This window comes from Ochotona curzoniae, unplaced genomic scaffold, assembly GCF_017591425.1.
Source record: "Ochotona curzoniae isolate NIBS_2020 unplaced genomic scaffold, NIBS_Ocur_1.0 scaffold_1037, whole genome shotgun sequence".
NCBI classification, from domain to species: domain Eukaryota; kingdom Metazoa; phylum Chordata; class Mammalia; order Lagomorpha; family Ochotonidae; genus Ochotona; species Ochotona curzoniae.
Window position 1 is genome coordinate 18,371,754 of NW_024467083.1, and position 15,637 is coordinate 18,387,390.

Sequence of the window (15,637 nt, forward strand, 5' to 3'; positions counted from 1 at the left end):
TCTGTGCTTCTCATTCCCCTCTGTAACTCTGCCTTCCAAATAAACATGAATCTTTTTTTAAAAAAAAATACAATGAAACCACAAAGTTACATTTTTTTAAAGATTTATTTATTTTTATTGGAAAGGCAGATATACAGAGAGGAGGAAAGACAGAGAGGAAGATCTTCCGTCTGATGATTCACTCCCCAAGTGACCACAATGGCTGGAGCTGAACCAATCCGAAGCCAGGAGTTCTTCCAGGTCTCCCACGCGGGTGCAGGGTCCCAAAGCCTTGGGCCGTTCTTAACTGCTTTCCCAGGCCACAAGCAGGGAGCTGAATGGGAAGCCGGGCTGCCGGGATTAGAACTGGCGCCCATATGGGATCCCGGGCATGCAAGGCGAGGACTTTAACCACTACACTATCGCGCCAGGGCCACAAAGTCAAATTTTAAAAGACCATAACTGATATAGCACTATTATCCAAAATTATGAAAAAATTATTAAAACTGAGCAATAAGGCACACGATTTGAAAAAATAGGTGAAAGACCTGTGCAATCACCTTATCAAAGATATACAAATGACAAACATGCACATAAGAACATGCTCACCATTACAGGCCTTCAGGGAATTTTAAACTAAAACAGATACCACTGAATACTATTAGAATAGGCAAAATCCCAGCACCGTGGCATAGTAGGTTAAGCCAGTGTGGTGTCAGCATCCCATATGTATGTTGGTTCAAGACTCAGCTACTCCACTTCCAATTCAGCTCCCTGGTTATGTTTGCAAAAGCAGTGGAGGATGGTTCAAGCCCTTGGACCCCTGCACCCATATGGGAAGACGTTCCTGGCTCCCAGCTTTGACCCAACCCAGTTCTGAACACTGAGGCCATTTGGGAAGTGAAACAGTGACGGGCGATCTTTCTCTGTCTCATCTATTTTCTGTAACTCTCCCTTTCAAATAAAGACAAATCTCTGAAAAAAAAAATAGAATGGGTAAAATCAAGAAAACAGATAAGGGCAAGAGTGGGAGAAGATGCCTTACAACAGACATTCTCCTTTACTGCAGGTGGAATGCAAACCGGAATTCAACTGGAAATCAACTTAGTAATTTTTTACACAGAACTAAACATACTTTTACACCATATGATCCACAGTTGCACTCCTTGGTATTTTGCCACAGGAGCTGAAAATTTACGTCCACACATATGGGTGTTTATACAAGTTTTATTTACTGTTGCCAAAATTTAGAGACAATCAAGATGTCATTTAGTACACAAATGGGTAAATGGTGGTGCATTTAGACAATGGATTGTCATTCAGAGCTTAAAAAAAAAAAAACTCAGCCCACGAGAAGATGTAGAATGCATTTGAATATATGATACTAAGCGAAAAAAGTCAATGTGGAAATACCACTTTCTGTATAATCCCCATTTACCCACACTATGGAAAAGGGAAAACTATAGAGGCCACAAAAGAATTGATCTTTAGGCCATGGATGATAGGTATCGGAGTGAGAAGTTGATGAAGCTCAGAGAAGTTTTAGCACAACGAAACTATTGCATTTGACATACAGTGGATTTGTGCCACTGTGCAATTATGAAAACCCACAGAATGTATAATACCAACAGTGGATCTTTCGGGCTGATGTGTGTGGGATGATGAATTAAGCTGCCTCTTGCAACCCTAGCGTATCTTGTATCAGAGCACCAGTTCAAGCCCCTGTAATTCCGCCTTCAACCCAGGTTCCTGCTAATGTGCTTAGGAAGGTAGCGGAAGACAGCCCAAGTACTTGGATCCCAGCCACCCACGTGGGAGGCTCGGACAGACTTCCTGGCCGCTAGCTTCAGCTTTTGGTGAGTGCAGCAGATGGAAGATCTCTGGTGCTCGCTTTATCCTCTCACCACCATTGCTCTGCCTTCCAAATAAACAATCCTAAAACAAAATGAATGATCTCTAATACAAACTATGAACTTTGGGTGATAATGATGTGTCTATGCAGGTTCATCGATTTGGACAAAAGTGCCACTTTAGAGAAGTATATCTCAATGGAGAAAACTGTATAAGTGTGGGAGCAGAGAGCATATGAGAAATTTCTGTACCTTCTGTGCAATTTTTCCGTAGACCAAAACTGCTCTAAAACGTTAACATGAGGCTAAAATGACATGTGTGTGTATTACTCTATAGACTTTAACACGTATGTAGGTTTCTGGGGCCACCACCATCACAATCAGGAAGTAGAACAGTTCCATTACCCCTAAAACTTCTTCTTGCTGTTTGCTTCCTGCCTGCCTCAACCCCTATCAACCATTCACTTGTTCTTCTTCAGAGAATATCATGCAATGATATCATATGGCATACAACTTATGCATGTTTTAAGATTCACTTATTTCTGTTTGAAATGTAGATTTACAAAGAGAAAGAGAGAGAATCTTCTACCCACTGGTTTATACTCCCGGTGGCTGCAACCAGGACAACGAGAACTGGGCCAGGCTGAAGCCAGGAGCCTGAAGCTTCTTCTGGGTCTCCCACGTGGGTGCAGGGGTTTAGGCTCTTGGGCCATCTTCCACTGCTTTCTCAAGTGCGTTAGCAGGGATCTGGATCAGAAGTGGAGTAGCCAGGTCTCAAACTTGTGCTAGTATGGGATGCCAGCATTAAACGTAGAGGCCTAGCCCACTATGCCATAGCATTAGCCCCAGCATGTAACAGTGTAAGGCTTGCTTCTTTTTCATCCCCCTTAGTGAACTTGAGATTCCTCAAAGTTGTTTCATACATCAGGAGTTCCTTTGTGATTCCTTGAAGGAACCACAGCTTACCCACTTACTTGGTGAAGAACATTTGTGTGGGTTCAATGTTTGACTCTTGTGACTAAATAGAGCTTTTACAAATATTCCTGTACAGATTTCTGTATAAAATAAATTTTCTATTTTCTAAGATAATTGGCTACAACTTCTGGATCATATAATAATTTAATGTCTCATTTGAAAGAAATTCATAAACCTTTCCAGAGTAGCTGTATCATTTTACATTCCCTTCAACAATGTGAGCCTCAATGTATGATAGCATCCTCACTGGCATTTAATATTATCAGTATTTTACTCTAGTCATTTTAACATGTATGTCGTCATATTGCCCTGAAATTTTAATTTTTGCTGTGCTAATGGATTTCCTAATTTGTGATTTCCTAATGATGCTGAATAGCTTTGTTTGCTTGCATATCCTCATAAGTACTAAGCCTTTTAATCATTTTTATTGGGTTATTTGCTTCCTAATTGTCAAGTTTTGAAACTTCTTAATGTATTCTGAGTTCCTTTGTTGGACATATTATTTGCAAGTATTTTCTCTCACTCTACACAGTTTTCCTTCCTCTTAATTTTTATTTTTTGGCAGCATTTAACTTTGATGAAGTTTAACATATTTTTTTCTGGATTATGCTTTTCTTGTCTTGAGTTAAAATTCTTTGATCACAAGTCAGTAAGATTTTTTTTTCTTCTAAAAGTTTTACAGCTTTATATTTAAATTCATAATCTATTCTAAGTTACTTTTATAGACGGTGTGGAGCTTTAGGTTGAACCTGCATTTTCTGCACACGGAAGTCCAATGGTTCCAAAAGGATTTGTTGAAAAGACAATCCTTTCTCCAGTGAACTGTCTTTGCACCTTTGCAAAACATCAATTGGTCATAATTGTGGTTCACTTAAATGTATTTTTTTTCCAATATTACTTTAGCTATTTTAGTTCCTTTGCACTTTTACCTAAACTTTAGAATTAGCTTGTATATGCTACTAGAAATCTGTGAGGTTTGGTTGGAATTGAGTTACTTTTATTTATCAGATTGAAGAGAATCTAATCTATGTTAAGTTTGTTAATCCCTGGACATGGCTTATTTTTCATTAATTTAGGTCTTCTTTCATAAGTTTCATAGTTTTAAGAATGCAGACCCTACACATACTTGAGGAGACTTGTATCTAGATTTTTGCTATTTGCTTTTATAAATGTTACTGGTTTCCAATTTCTACTGCTAGTATATGGAAATATGATTGACTTTATATGTTGACTTCATGTCTTTCAATTTTGAGAAACCCACTTACTAAAGTATGTGTGTGTGTGTGCGTGTATGAGACAGAGCTTGAAAGAGAATTATTTGAACTTTCCCACATAGAAAATCATGCCATCTTTGAATAGGAACAATCTTCCTTTCCAATTTGTATGCCTTTTATTTTAAAAAAATGTAAAGGCACAAATGGATGTCAGATTTTACCTAATGCTTTCCATTCATCGGCTTCTATATCCGTGTGGTTTTCTCCTTTAAAAGGAAAATATGGGATTTACATTAATTAATTTTAATTGAACAACTTTTGCATTCCCTTGGAGAACTCCCACTTAGGCATGGTGCATTACTCTTTTTTTTTTTTTCCATGTTGATGGACTGGATTTTCTGATATTCTGTCGAGGACTTTTGTGTCTATGTTCCTGAGAGATAACTGGTGTATAATTTTATTTCCTTGTAAGGTCCTTTTTTGTTGGTTGGTTCTGATATAATGATACTATCAACAAAACAATTCTTGAAAAAATAGGTAACTTCAGCAATGACAAGGATCCTGGAAACAACCCATAAAAGACACTTTCTGGATTCTGCCTGTTAGCATTTGCTGGTCTGTGAACTGGTTTTAACTTTGTTTATCCTTTTGCTTTTACATCCAAAAATACAGATGGTCATCATGTTATTTTCGGCAATAACTGACTTGTAATCTCAGTGTCTGACACTTTGCAGTGATTTATGTAACAAAGTTTACATTTTCCAAAGTCTGTATCTCCAACTTTGTTTTATTTTTTTTTGCTTTTGCTTTGCAGCCACACCCCAAATGAGATAATCTACTGATGGGGTCAACCCAGACTTCTGTGCAATACACCACTTTCTAGATTTCCAAGGAGCTTCAGGCACTGGTTTCTTTTCATCCACAAAGGAACTCACCATTCAGGTGGCCTCGGGCCTGCAGGCTAGCGTAATGTTGAGTTGACTGCTCATCTGAGGTACAGTGCTGTCAGCTGGAGCTGGTCAGAGTAGGAAGAAGGTGATACTTCTAGCAGGCAGCCCTTTCCAAGTGGTAGGAAGAACAAATGCAAAGTTAATGCTTCATTTATCTTGTTCCATTCTCAAAGATACAACATTTAAAATTTCCTCTGTATTTAATGGATTCAGTCCTAACATGAAATTATGTCAATAAAAAAAGATACGACATAAGTGTCTTCAAATTCCTAGATGGGCTTTATATACTAAATGTTTCATGCATCAATTCATTTAATTCTGACAAAAGTCCCAATAGGGTGAGTGCCAATGCTACTGTGATTGTACTAGGAGAGTATCCATACAGAGGGTTGCAGGCCATGTGGAAAGTGTTATACATGCAACTTACAAATTTACATATGAAAATACCATGTGGAGGTAAGGTTCCCCATCCTAAGCCTAGAGTGAGGGAGTGGGTTAGGAAATTGGGGATTTTCACTTTTGTTGCACATCCATCAATGTGTTTCAGTTTTTTTAAAAAAAAATAAGTTTGCAGTTTTAAAATTATCCAGAATTAAAGATTTCTTCCAACTTCTCACCAGAAAAGTAATATGCATTTGCTGAAAATTTGGAAGTGATCTATAATCTCATCAAACAGAGAAAATACACATTGTGATCTTTGCCTTCATTTCTGTTTTTCTTGGTATATGTGGTTTTATGTTTCCCAAAAATCAACACTGCAACACTGTTTAAAATACTGTTGTTTTCCAGTGAGCAGCATTTTCACTTTATATGATTCAATATTTTTGCCCAGATGCACGGCGTGGCCTTGTAAAACGGCACCAGGTTTTCAGCCACCTTTTGCTGAACTTTTCATTTGCTATTGCAAGTACAACCGAGCGATTAATTGAACATTTAATGGGGCAAAACAACCTGATTGAGAAATCAACCCTATCTGGTTTTCTTGGCTGTGGACTCTTCAGGAAAGAATGTGAAGTATTTTCCCCACATCCTCCCAAGAGGGTTGCCAGGGCTTGTAGTCTGGGAGTTCAAAGTTGGGAGGTGGTCTTCCTGGGGAAAGTGGAGGTAGCCTTACCTGTAAGCAGAGGCTTCTAGCAGCTTCCATGGGAGGCAGGGGGAGATCACAGATCTCCACCAGTGGCAGAAGATGAGATCCCACTGGGACCCCCTACCCTGTTGCCAGAAATGGTAAAACCCAAGAAGGAGGTGCATACTGGGAAGAAAAACCACTAATGGCCAGCTGCTAGAGAGACTACGGTGAGGGGGCAACATGCCAGTCTGCCTGCAGTAGTTGTCTCCCACTGCCAGGGAGGCCCAAGAACTGTGGGAGCTCTCTGAGTCACAACCAGCTGCCCCAATCTGTACGATGAAATCCTTTGTTTGCTTGTTGGGGAACTTGTGTTTTGTTTAACATTTGGTTAAAATGCAATGAGCCGGAGGAGGAAGCCATAACAGTTATATCAGACTTGTCACCAACCATGGAGAGGGTTTGGGACCAGAGTCAAATAAATTTGCAGACACACACACACACACACACACACACACACACACACACACACAAAACACTAGCATTTCTTCCCCTCTAAGTACCATACAAGCATTTATTCCTCGTTTGTGTGCAACACCATGAGCCACATCCATGTGGGTAAATCTCCATGTTCATCATGAGCCCTGACTGTTCACTTCAGATGTCTCTGGTCCTGTAACAGGCCTCCTCAAGCTTTGTTCAGACAGCCAGCTCTACAGATCAAGCCCTGTGGATTAAGGGACTTGTGCTGAGCCAAGACAGATAAAGGCAGAGAACCTAGCTCTCACCCTTGTTCTCTTGCAGATGAGCCTCTAGGCTCCAGACAAGTTCCTTTACCCTTCTGTGCCTGCATCTGCTGACCTTCAGAACAGAGGACAGCCAGCACACCTGTGCCACTCTGGAGCCCTCCGTCCAAAGAAAGTCAACGCAAACTCACACATTCACAGATATTATAAACAACCCCACATCCCACCAGATGCCCCAGCTGCACCAGATTGGTGGTCACGTTCCAAAACACACCCTGAATTTCACACCTCTGTGTGCTTGTTCTTGCTATTCCCCCCATGGAGAATGAGTGCCCTTCATTTTTGCCTGTTGAAATCCTACCTCCTCTGGGCAGCAGGCATTTGGCCTGGTGCTTATAATCCCTGTTATGAAGTTTGCTTTCCACATTGAGGTGCCAGTTTGGATACCCTGCCCTGATTCCAGCTTCCTATAGACTGGAGGCAGCAACGGCAGCTCTAGTAATTGGGTTTTTGCCTCCCACATAAGAGACCCAGCTTGAGTTCCTGGCTCCCAGCTGCAGGCCAGCCCATTCCCATTGTTGTTGTGATCAGCGGCTGGGGAGTATGCACAATCTCTGACAAATTCTTTAAGATTCAACGCAAATAACTCTTCTTTAGCAGGCTGCCCCCTGCCTTCCACTGCCTGCCCTCTCTCTTCTTCCACAGACACACTATGCTTTTGACTCCAGTCATTTGCACATATTTTTGCAAATTCCCTAAAGGCAGAGGCTAGGCCTCATTCATCTCAGCTCACCACTACCTCTCTACCACTCCAGCCAACCTCCATGGGTCCCAGCTCAGGATTCTATGACTTAAGAGTGCAGCCAAATGTTTGTGAAACTAAAATTGGGACCTGGGCCTGGGCTTAGATGGAGTTCCAGGCTATTTCAAGCCTTGAAATGGGTGGAGTATAGGGGGAGAATGCTGGGGCTGGGAGACAGAAGTCCTGAGCAGGAATGTGGCTAGGGGTTTGCTGCCTGGAACAGCCTGGCTTCCCCCAGCCCCACGCCCCCTGGTCTAGCCCCTGCAGCAGCAGCAGCAGAGATATTCTGTGTTCTGCAACTCCCTCCTGTCAACTCCTTAAGCCTTCAGGGCCCTCTCTGTACCCACTTCCTCCCCTGGCACCTGTGAAGAGGGCAAAATCAGGAGACATGTGCAGGAAGTGGCCAAAGGGACTTTAAGCAAAGACCAAGGTCAAAGGTCCTGGTCTCCAGCTTGAGCCCCACTCTTGCTCTGGGTCTCACACGCTGACCCTTTGTTGGGACTCTGTTTGGAGTGTGGAAGTGGCATGAGCTCACACTGGAGGCTGCAAGCTGTGTCCTCACCACTACAGAATGGGACAAATGTGGAGGGTGGGGGCCAGGGAGGTTAACTCTTTTCCCAGGGAACTCTTTTCCCATAGTGGAGCCTTCGGCCCTCAAAAGGTGGCCAAGGCGGCACTTCTGGGTGCCACAAGGGAAGAAGGGGAGTTGGGAGAGTCAGCCAGAGGCATGAGGAGCAGTGCTGGGAGTGTGCATTGGCCGTGGGGAGGGCCAGGACGGTGAAATGGTTAATGGCTTTCTGAAAAACAGGGAGAGTCCCTCCTCCAGGGGCCCAGCTGGCTGCAAAGACAGGAGCAGAGGCTCCAAGACTGATGCAATGGGGCCCGCCCTGTACACCAGAGAGGGTAGGGGAGGCTCCCACCCAGCAGCAGCAGCTTCCACACCACCAGCGGCCATCGCTCTCCCTCCTCTAGCTCCAACAAATCAGCCACAGGGTGGGGCCTTTGGGGCACAAGGGACAAATGCTGATGCCTGAGCTTTGGGAAACTGCAGCCTGGCTGTCGCCATCTACTCCCAGTGCCTTTCTGTGAAGGCAACCCTCTGGGCTCCCTCCAGCCAGCGGGCAACTTAAAGGAGCACCACCAAGGCAATAATATCGATTCAGATTCCAGGACCCTTTCTGCTTCTAGTCCTAACGGTGAGTGTCAGGCAAGCAAGGATAGTGCCCTGAGAGGCAGACATTGGCCCAGTGCAGTCCCTGATCCCAGCAAGCTGGCACCACCAGCCTCCCTAGAGCACTGGCCGTTGTCAGAGAAGAAGGTGTCATGCAGGCAAAATAGTACCCCAGAAGCTTCTAAGTGCCTCAGGGCAGCTGCAAGGGTTGGCGTTTTGCGCTTTGGACAGACTGCTCTCCCCTACACTCTGGGATCTGACGTGGTCTCAGGAGTGGTGAGGCTCAGCGTAGCAGGTGCTCCTGAGATGAAGATGAACTGCAGGGTGGGGCCGGGGGACAGGCCTGGAGGAGCACACTCCTCAGAGACGTAGGTCTTCTCACCAATTTCTGCTACTGACCGCAAGCTCCGCAAGGATGGGAACTATATCTGTCTTTTCCCCCAGGAGATCCCTGGCACTGAGTACAGCTCCTGACACAAGACTGAAGCTTGATAAAATAACTGAGCAGACAGAGGCTCAAGTCCAAGGCCAGTTTCACAAGGTCTGCTGTTTTGGTAAGCTTCTTACCCCCTCTGCTCCCCCTACCCCAACAAAGGAAAAATACACAAAATACCATCTGAACAGATTCCTTGAACGTCAATTGTGATTACCGGACGATTCCTTAGCCTTCTCTTTCATGGGTTGTAGCTTGGGAAATGGATCTGTGATCTGGCAGGGGGGAAAAAAAAGCATTGAAAGGGACCTAGCATTGTGGCACAATGTGCTAAGCTGTGCTTACAATGCCAGCATCCCATACAGGCCCGTTACAGGTCTGGCTGTTCCACTTCTGATCCAGCTTCTTGCTGATTTGCCTGAGAGCAGAAGATGGGCCTTTTCATCCACATGGGAGATGCGGATGGAGTCCCAGGCTTCTGGCTTGGGCCTGGCCCAGAACTAGCTATGCTGAACCATTTAGGGAGTGAGCCATTGGATGGATGATAGATCTCTCTCTCTCTCCTGCCCTTGCTCTCTCCTGCTATCTCTGTCACTCTGTCTTTCAGATAAAGGGAATAATTTTTTATTTTATTTTACATAACATTGGAGGAAATCTTGAAGGGCTTCTGGGTACCCCAGACTCAGGCTGGGCCCGGGAAGCAGCAATTATTAACAGATGGGGAAATTTCAACCCTCTTTTTCAAGGAAGCAAAATGCAAGCACAGACAAGCACTTCCCACCAGCAATGACAGCCCTTTATTCCTACCCTTCTGGGAAGTGAAACACAGATACAAGTCCAAATTCCCGACACTTGCTCCTTTCCCCTCCATGGCTCATACCTTATGGACTTACATTTGCACAATCTTTGCGGCACATTTAGAGTTCTTTCGCATTTCTGATCAGACGGATTAGGTCATCACAAGCCCAGATGGAGCATGAGAAAGAGAGAGGTCCGGAATCACCCTGGATCCAGGAGTTGAGTTAGTGGCACAGGAAGGAGCTGAGCCCACATTTCCATCCCCCCAGATCCTCATCTTCACCTGTGCCCTCAGCCTTCCCAGGTACCAACCATCCTGAGATCCAGGCAGGAGATCCCACATTCTCTGTGGTCAGAAGGTCCTTTATCCCAATCCTTGTTGGCAGTCAGGACAACTGGCACCACTGCCTACTCTTTTACTCCATTTTTCTGACAGGCCCTGGTACTGTGACCCAACTTGGGCCATTTTGCTTCAAAGCTGTCTCTTAATTCTCCAAACCCTCCAGACTCTATGTATATTGCCTTGTTGGAAACAACTCAAATGCCCAACCATAGGAAAACAATTAAGCAGACTGAGAATTCAATCTAGCAGAGTGCTTGAGCAATGCAGACAGCATGTGGACAAGTGACCTCAGTGTGGACATCTGTTTCTTTGTAATCAGGTGATTTGAACAAAGCAGAGCACAGAAGGCCACATACCTCCTGATCACAGGTGTATAAAACAGCTTCTACAAAGACAGGAGGGCCGGAAATGACCCTAAATGGATCAAAAGACAGGATTCCATTTTAACTTCATGGGTTTTCTTTCCATAATGCTAAAAAAAATAAATACTATAACATAAATAATAACAGGGCTCTTCAAAAAGTTTATGGAAATACACATTATCCTTTAACTCCATTTTCTAAGAACTTTTTTTTTTAAAAAAAGGTTCACTTATTTGAAAGACAACATGAAGAGAAGGTGAGGCAGAGGGTGAGAATGCTAGTTAACTAGCATCTCTAGCAGTAACTAGCACTAGTTCTGCTAGTTTACTCACCATATGGCTGCAATGGCGAGAGCTGGGATAGGCCAAAGCCAGGAGGCAAGAGCTCCAGCCAGGTCTCCTACACAGGAACTCAAGTACATGGGCCATCATTTGCTCTCTTCCCCAGGCACACTAGCAGGGAGTTGGATGGGAAGTGGAGCAGCTGGAACCATAGCTGACACTCTTAAAAGACATATTGGGGCCCGGCGCGGTGGCGCAAGTGGTTAAAGGTCCTCGCTTTGCACGCCCGGGATCCCATATGGGCGCCGGTTCTAATCCCGGCAGCCCCGCTTCCCTTCCAGCTCCCTGCCTGTGGCCCGGGAAAGCAGTCAAGGACAGCCCAAAGCTTTGGGACCCTGCACCCGCGTGGGAGACCTGGAAGAGGCTCCTGGCTTCGGATCGGCATAGTATCGGCCGTTGCGCTCACTTGGGGAGTGAATCATCGGACGGAAGATCTTCTTCTCTGTCTCTCCTCTCTGTATATCCGCCTTTTCAATAAAAAAATAATAAAAATAAATCTTATAAAAAAAAAAAAAAGACATATTGGTGCCAAAAGCAGCTGCTTAATCTACTGCACCACATGGCCCCCCGACAACTTCTTGAGGCTCCCCTATATTAAAGAATAGGCAAAGAGAGGGCCCACTGTGGTACCCTAGTGGCTAAGGTCCTTCTTGCATGCACCGGGATCCCATATGGGTGCCAGTTTGTATCCCAGTGGCCCTACCTCCCATCTATGTCCCTGTCTGCGGTCTGGGAAAGCAGTCAAGGATGGACTAGGGCCTTGGGACCCTGTACCTGTGTAGGAAACCTAAAACAGGCTCTGGGCTCCTGGCTTCAGATTAGCGCAGCTCCAGAAGTTGAGGCTGCTTGGGGAGTGAATCAACTGATGGAAGATCTTCCTCTCTGTCTTTCCTCCTATCTGACTTTCCAATTTTAAAATAATAATAATAATAATAATAAATCTTAAAAAAAAAAAAGAACAAGCAAAGGGAGAGCCAGAGAAGGAGGGAAGATTTGCCTACAGAGACTGAAAGAATCAGCAGGGAAGAAGCCAAGGCCGGAAGCAGGGGATAGGGGAGACTGGGATGCCTGGGGAGCCCCAGAAGTCCTGCTGGCAGCCCTGTCCCTGAGGCTCCCTCGGAGCTCCGGGTGGCACGTTATCCATCTGCAGCGGTGCTCACGTGCCCCTCACTGCCATTACCCCTGCCAGATCCAAGCACCGGGGCAGGTCCAGGATGTCCACCCTGGAAAGCTGCCACAGGCAGCTCCTGCCCTGTGCACCTGCTCCTACAGCCCTGCTGTAATCAATCTCTGGTATTTCCTGCACTTCTCCCTATGGAGGGTGACAATAAGGCCTGGGTGGTGAGAGGTCAAAGGCTCACAGGGCCAGCATAGTGTCCCTGGTTGGGGGGTGCGGGTAGGGAGGGCAGTGTCAGGCCGGGAGGGTGCCACCTCTGCTCTCCTGGGACTTGGGAACAGTGCCCTCCACAGAAATACTAAACTTAACCCTTACCTTGGAAGCTCCTCCATGCATCTGCTCCTTCCTCAGTGCAGTGGAGGTCCCCACCGTCCACGCATGGCACCAGCCCCACAGGATCTGGCTTCTTTGACTTTGGCACTGACTGGGCTCCATGCTACCCCTTCTGCAAATCCTACCCCAGCAACACCATGCACTGGGACAGCTCCTGAACATGCCCTGCCTCTCTCAGGCTTTGGCTCTGGCCTTGAAACACTTCCCTCCAGCTGTTCCCACGTCCAGACTCAGCCCCGGGCCCACTGCCCTTGTGGCCTGGGAGAGCAGTCGAGGATGGCCCAAGACCTTGGGACCCTGCACCTGTGTTCCTCACCCCAACACCTCTTCCTGGCAGCAAGCAGCACTCCATCTCATGGTTCTCTGACTTCGTCAGCACTCAGTAGTTCACAAATGAAATAAGGAAATGAATGTGGCCACAGAAGGTTAAATCATTGTCTACGATTCCAGCGTCTCATATTGGTGCCAGTTTAAGTCCTGGCCACTCCACTTCTTTTTTTTTTTTTTAAGATTTATTTATGTTTATTGGAAAGGCAGATATACAGAGAGGAGGAGAGACACAGAGGAAGATCTTCCCTCCGATGAATCCATCCCCAAGTGACTGCAATAGCAGGTGCTGAGCCGATCCAAAGTCAGGATCCAGGAACTTCTTCCAGGTCTCCCACGCAGACGCAGTGTCCCAAGGCCTTGGGCCATCCTCAACTGCTCTCCCAGGCCACAAGCAGGGAGTTGGATGGGAAGCAGGGCTGCTGGGATTAGAACCGGTGGAGTCCCAGGCATGCAAGGAGAGGACTTTAACCACTACGCTATCATGCTGGGCCACTCCACTTCTGATCCAGCTCCCTGCTAATGTGCCTGGGAGTGTAGCAAAGGATGGGCCAAATGCTTAGGCCCCTGTGCCCATGTGGGAGACCCAGACAACGTTTCAGGCCCTTGGCTTCAGCCTGGCCCAGATGCAGCCACTGCAGCTATGTGGGGAGTGAACCAGCAGCTGGAAGATCTCTTTCTTTCTCTGCCTTTCAAACGCATAAAATAAATCTTAAAAAAGAAAAAAGAAATGAACATGGAGGGTAGTTTGCATTGACACAGAGTAAGTCAGATGAGCTTGTGTGTGCTATACTAATAGCATGCATCTCTGGGGGCAGCTTCTCCCAACCCATGTCTACCCTCAGGCCACTCCTTTGCTGAGCAGGAGCCCCTCTGCTCTTCAACCCTTCGAGACAATCCCCCCTCCCAAACAATCACACGTACACTTGGGCCCCTCTCTCTTACACACACAGCCCTAGATGATTCAATATATTGCCTGTACGTGAACCTGCTGGGGCAGGAGGTGAGCCTGCCAGTAGAAGCACTGAGGCAAGCTGGGGGTAGGAGGGATGAGGGTAAATTATTTCTTGGCACCCATCAGAGGCACTCCTCTCAGGTGCTGTGCGAGGCCACCTTGGATCGGACGAGGCAGGGGTGTGGCACGCTTGTGCAGTTTCTCACGGCCCTGCCACTGTCTGCTTCTGTGCCTGAGTGAGCTCTTTGATCTCCAGACCACACACTGTGGGCACGTAGCGGCAGGCAGGAGGAGACGGCAGCCACCCGTGTGCTCTGTAAGGGCAGATTGCTGGCCGTGCCTCTGGCCCTAGGTCCTGGTGTGATAAGAACCACAGAGGCCTTTTCCTTCCCACCAAGGCAGGGCTTCTGCCTTCTAATCTAAGGATTCCCACCTGCCCTGGGGGAGCTCTCCAGCTTCCGCCCTGGGCCAGCTACAAAGGGAAACAGAATCTTACCTCCTGGTTGCCCTCTTGGCACAAGCTGCCCCCCTCCAGGCCAGCCTTACCTTTGCCACACTTGGCAGCAACAACAGCGGCAATAGCAATGCTGTGAGCCTAGTACTCGGGCTGACCTCTTCTTCTCAGTGCAGAAAAGAAGAGAGGTTGAGTTTCTATCTGCAGGGAGCTCAGATGATCAAGTGCACAGCAGAGCCAGTGAACAGGACACACAGCACCAGGACACTAGCAGGATTTGTTTTCAATTCCTTCCTGTCCATTCAAAGAAAATGACAGAGGGGGCGGGGCAGAGAGAAAGGGAGGAAGGGATCTTTCATCTGCTGGTTCACTCCCCCAAATGTCTGTAATATCCAGGCTTGGGCCAGGTGGATACCAAGAACATGATACTCAATCTGAGCCCCCAGATGGGTGGCAAGGATTCAGGTAGGCATCCCATCACCGGCTACCTCCCAAGCACATTATCAAGAAGAGGAATGAAAAAAACAGCGTAGCCAGGGCTTGAACGAGGCACTCCGAAACAGGTGTCCAAAGTGGCAGCTTAACTTGCTGTGCCACAACGCCTACCCTGATTAATACAAGTTTTAAAAATCAGGTCTAGCCTAGCAGCTCCAATGCGCACATCCCATATCAGAGCAATGGAGCTCATTTCCCATTGCAGCCTCCTCCTAACGCAGACCTTCGGAGACAACAGAGGACAACTCCAGTGCTGGATTCCTGCCACTCACAGGCAAAGCCTGGGCTGGCTTCCTAGGTTCTGGCTTTAGTCTGGGCCCAGGCCGGGCTGTGGAGGGCATCTGGAAAGTGAACCAATGGATGGGATCAGTGTATGTGTGCTTGTGTGTGTGTATATATATATAAGTAATAAATATTTAATTTTTTAAAGAAGTTCAGAGGGCAGGTATTGTGATATAACATTTAAGCTGCCACCTGCAATATTGGCATCACCTGTGGATACTATAGTTCAAGTCCCGGTTACTCCACTTCCAATCCAGCTCCCTGCGAAAGGCCTGGGAAAACAACAGAAGATGGCCTCTAGTCTTGGACTCCTGCACCCACGTGGGAGACCTGGGTGAAGTTCCCAGCTCCTAGCCTCAGCCTGGCCCAGCGCTGGCCATTTTGGTTACCTGGGGAGTGAACCAGCACATCCTATCTTCTCTCTGTAACTCTTTCAAACAAGTAAATAAATATATATATTTTTTTTACTATAAGTCCAAAGACAGACATATGTATACTCTTTTCAAAAACAGTAAGTTATCTCAAGCCACAGTTTCTGCTCAAGGCTTTGGCATTTTCACACCTGGTCCCAGTGACTCCTGCCT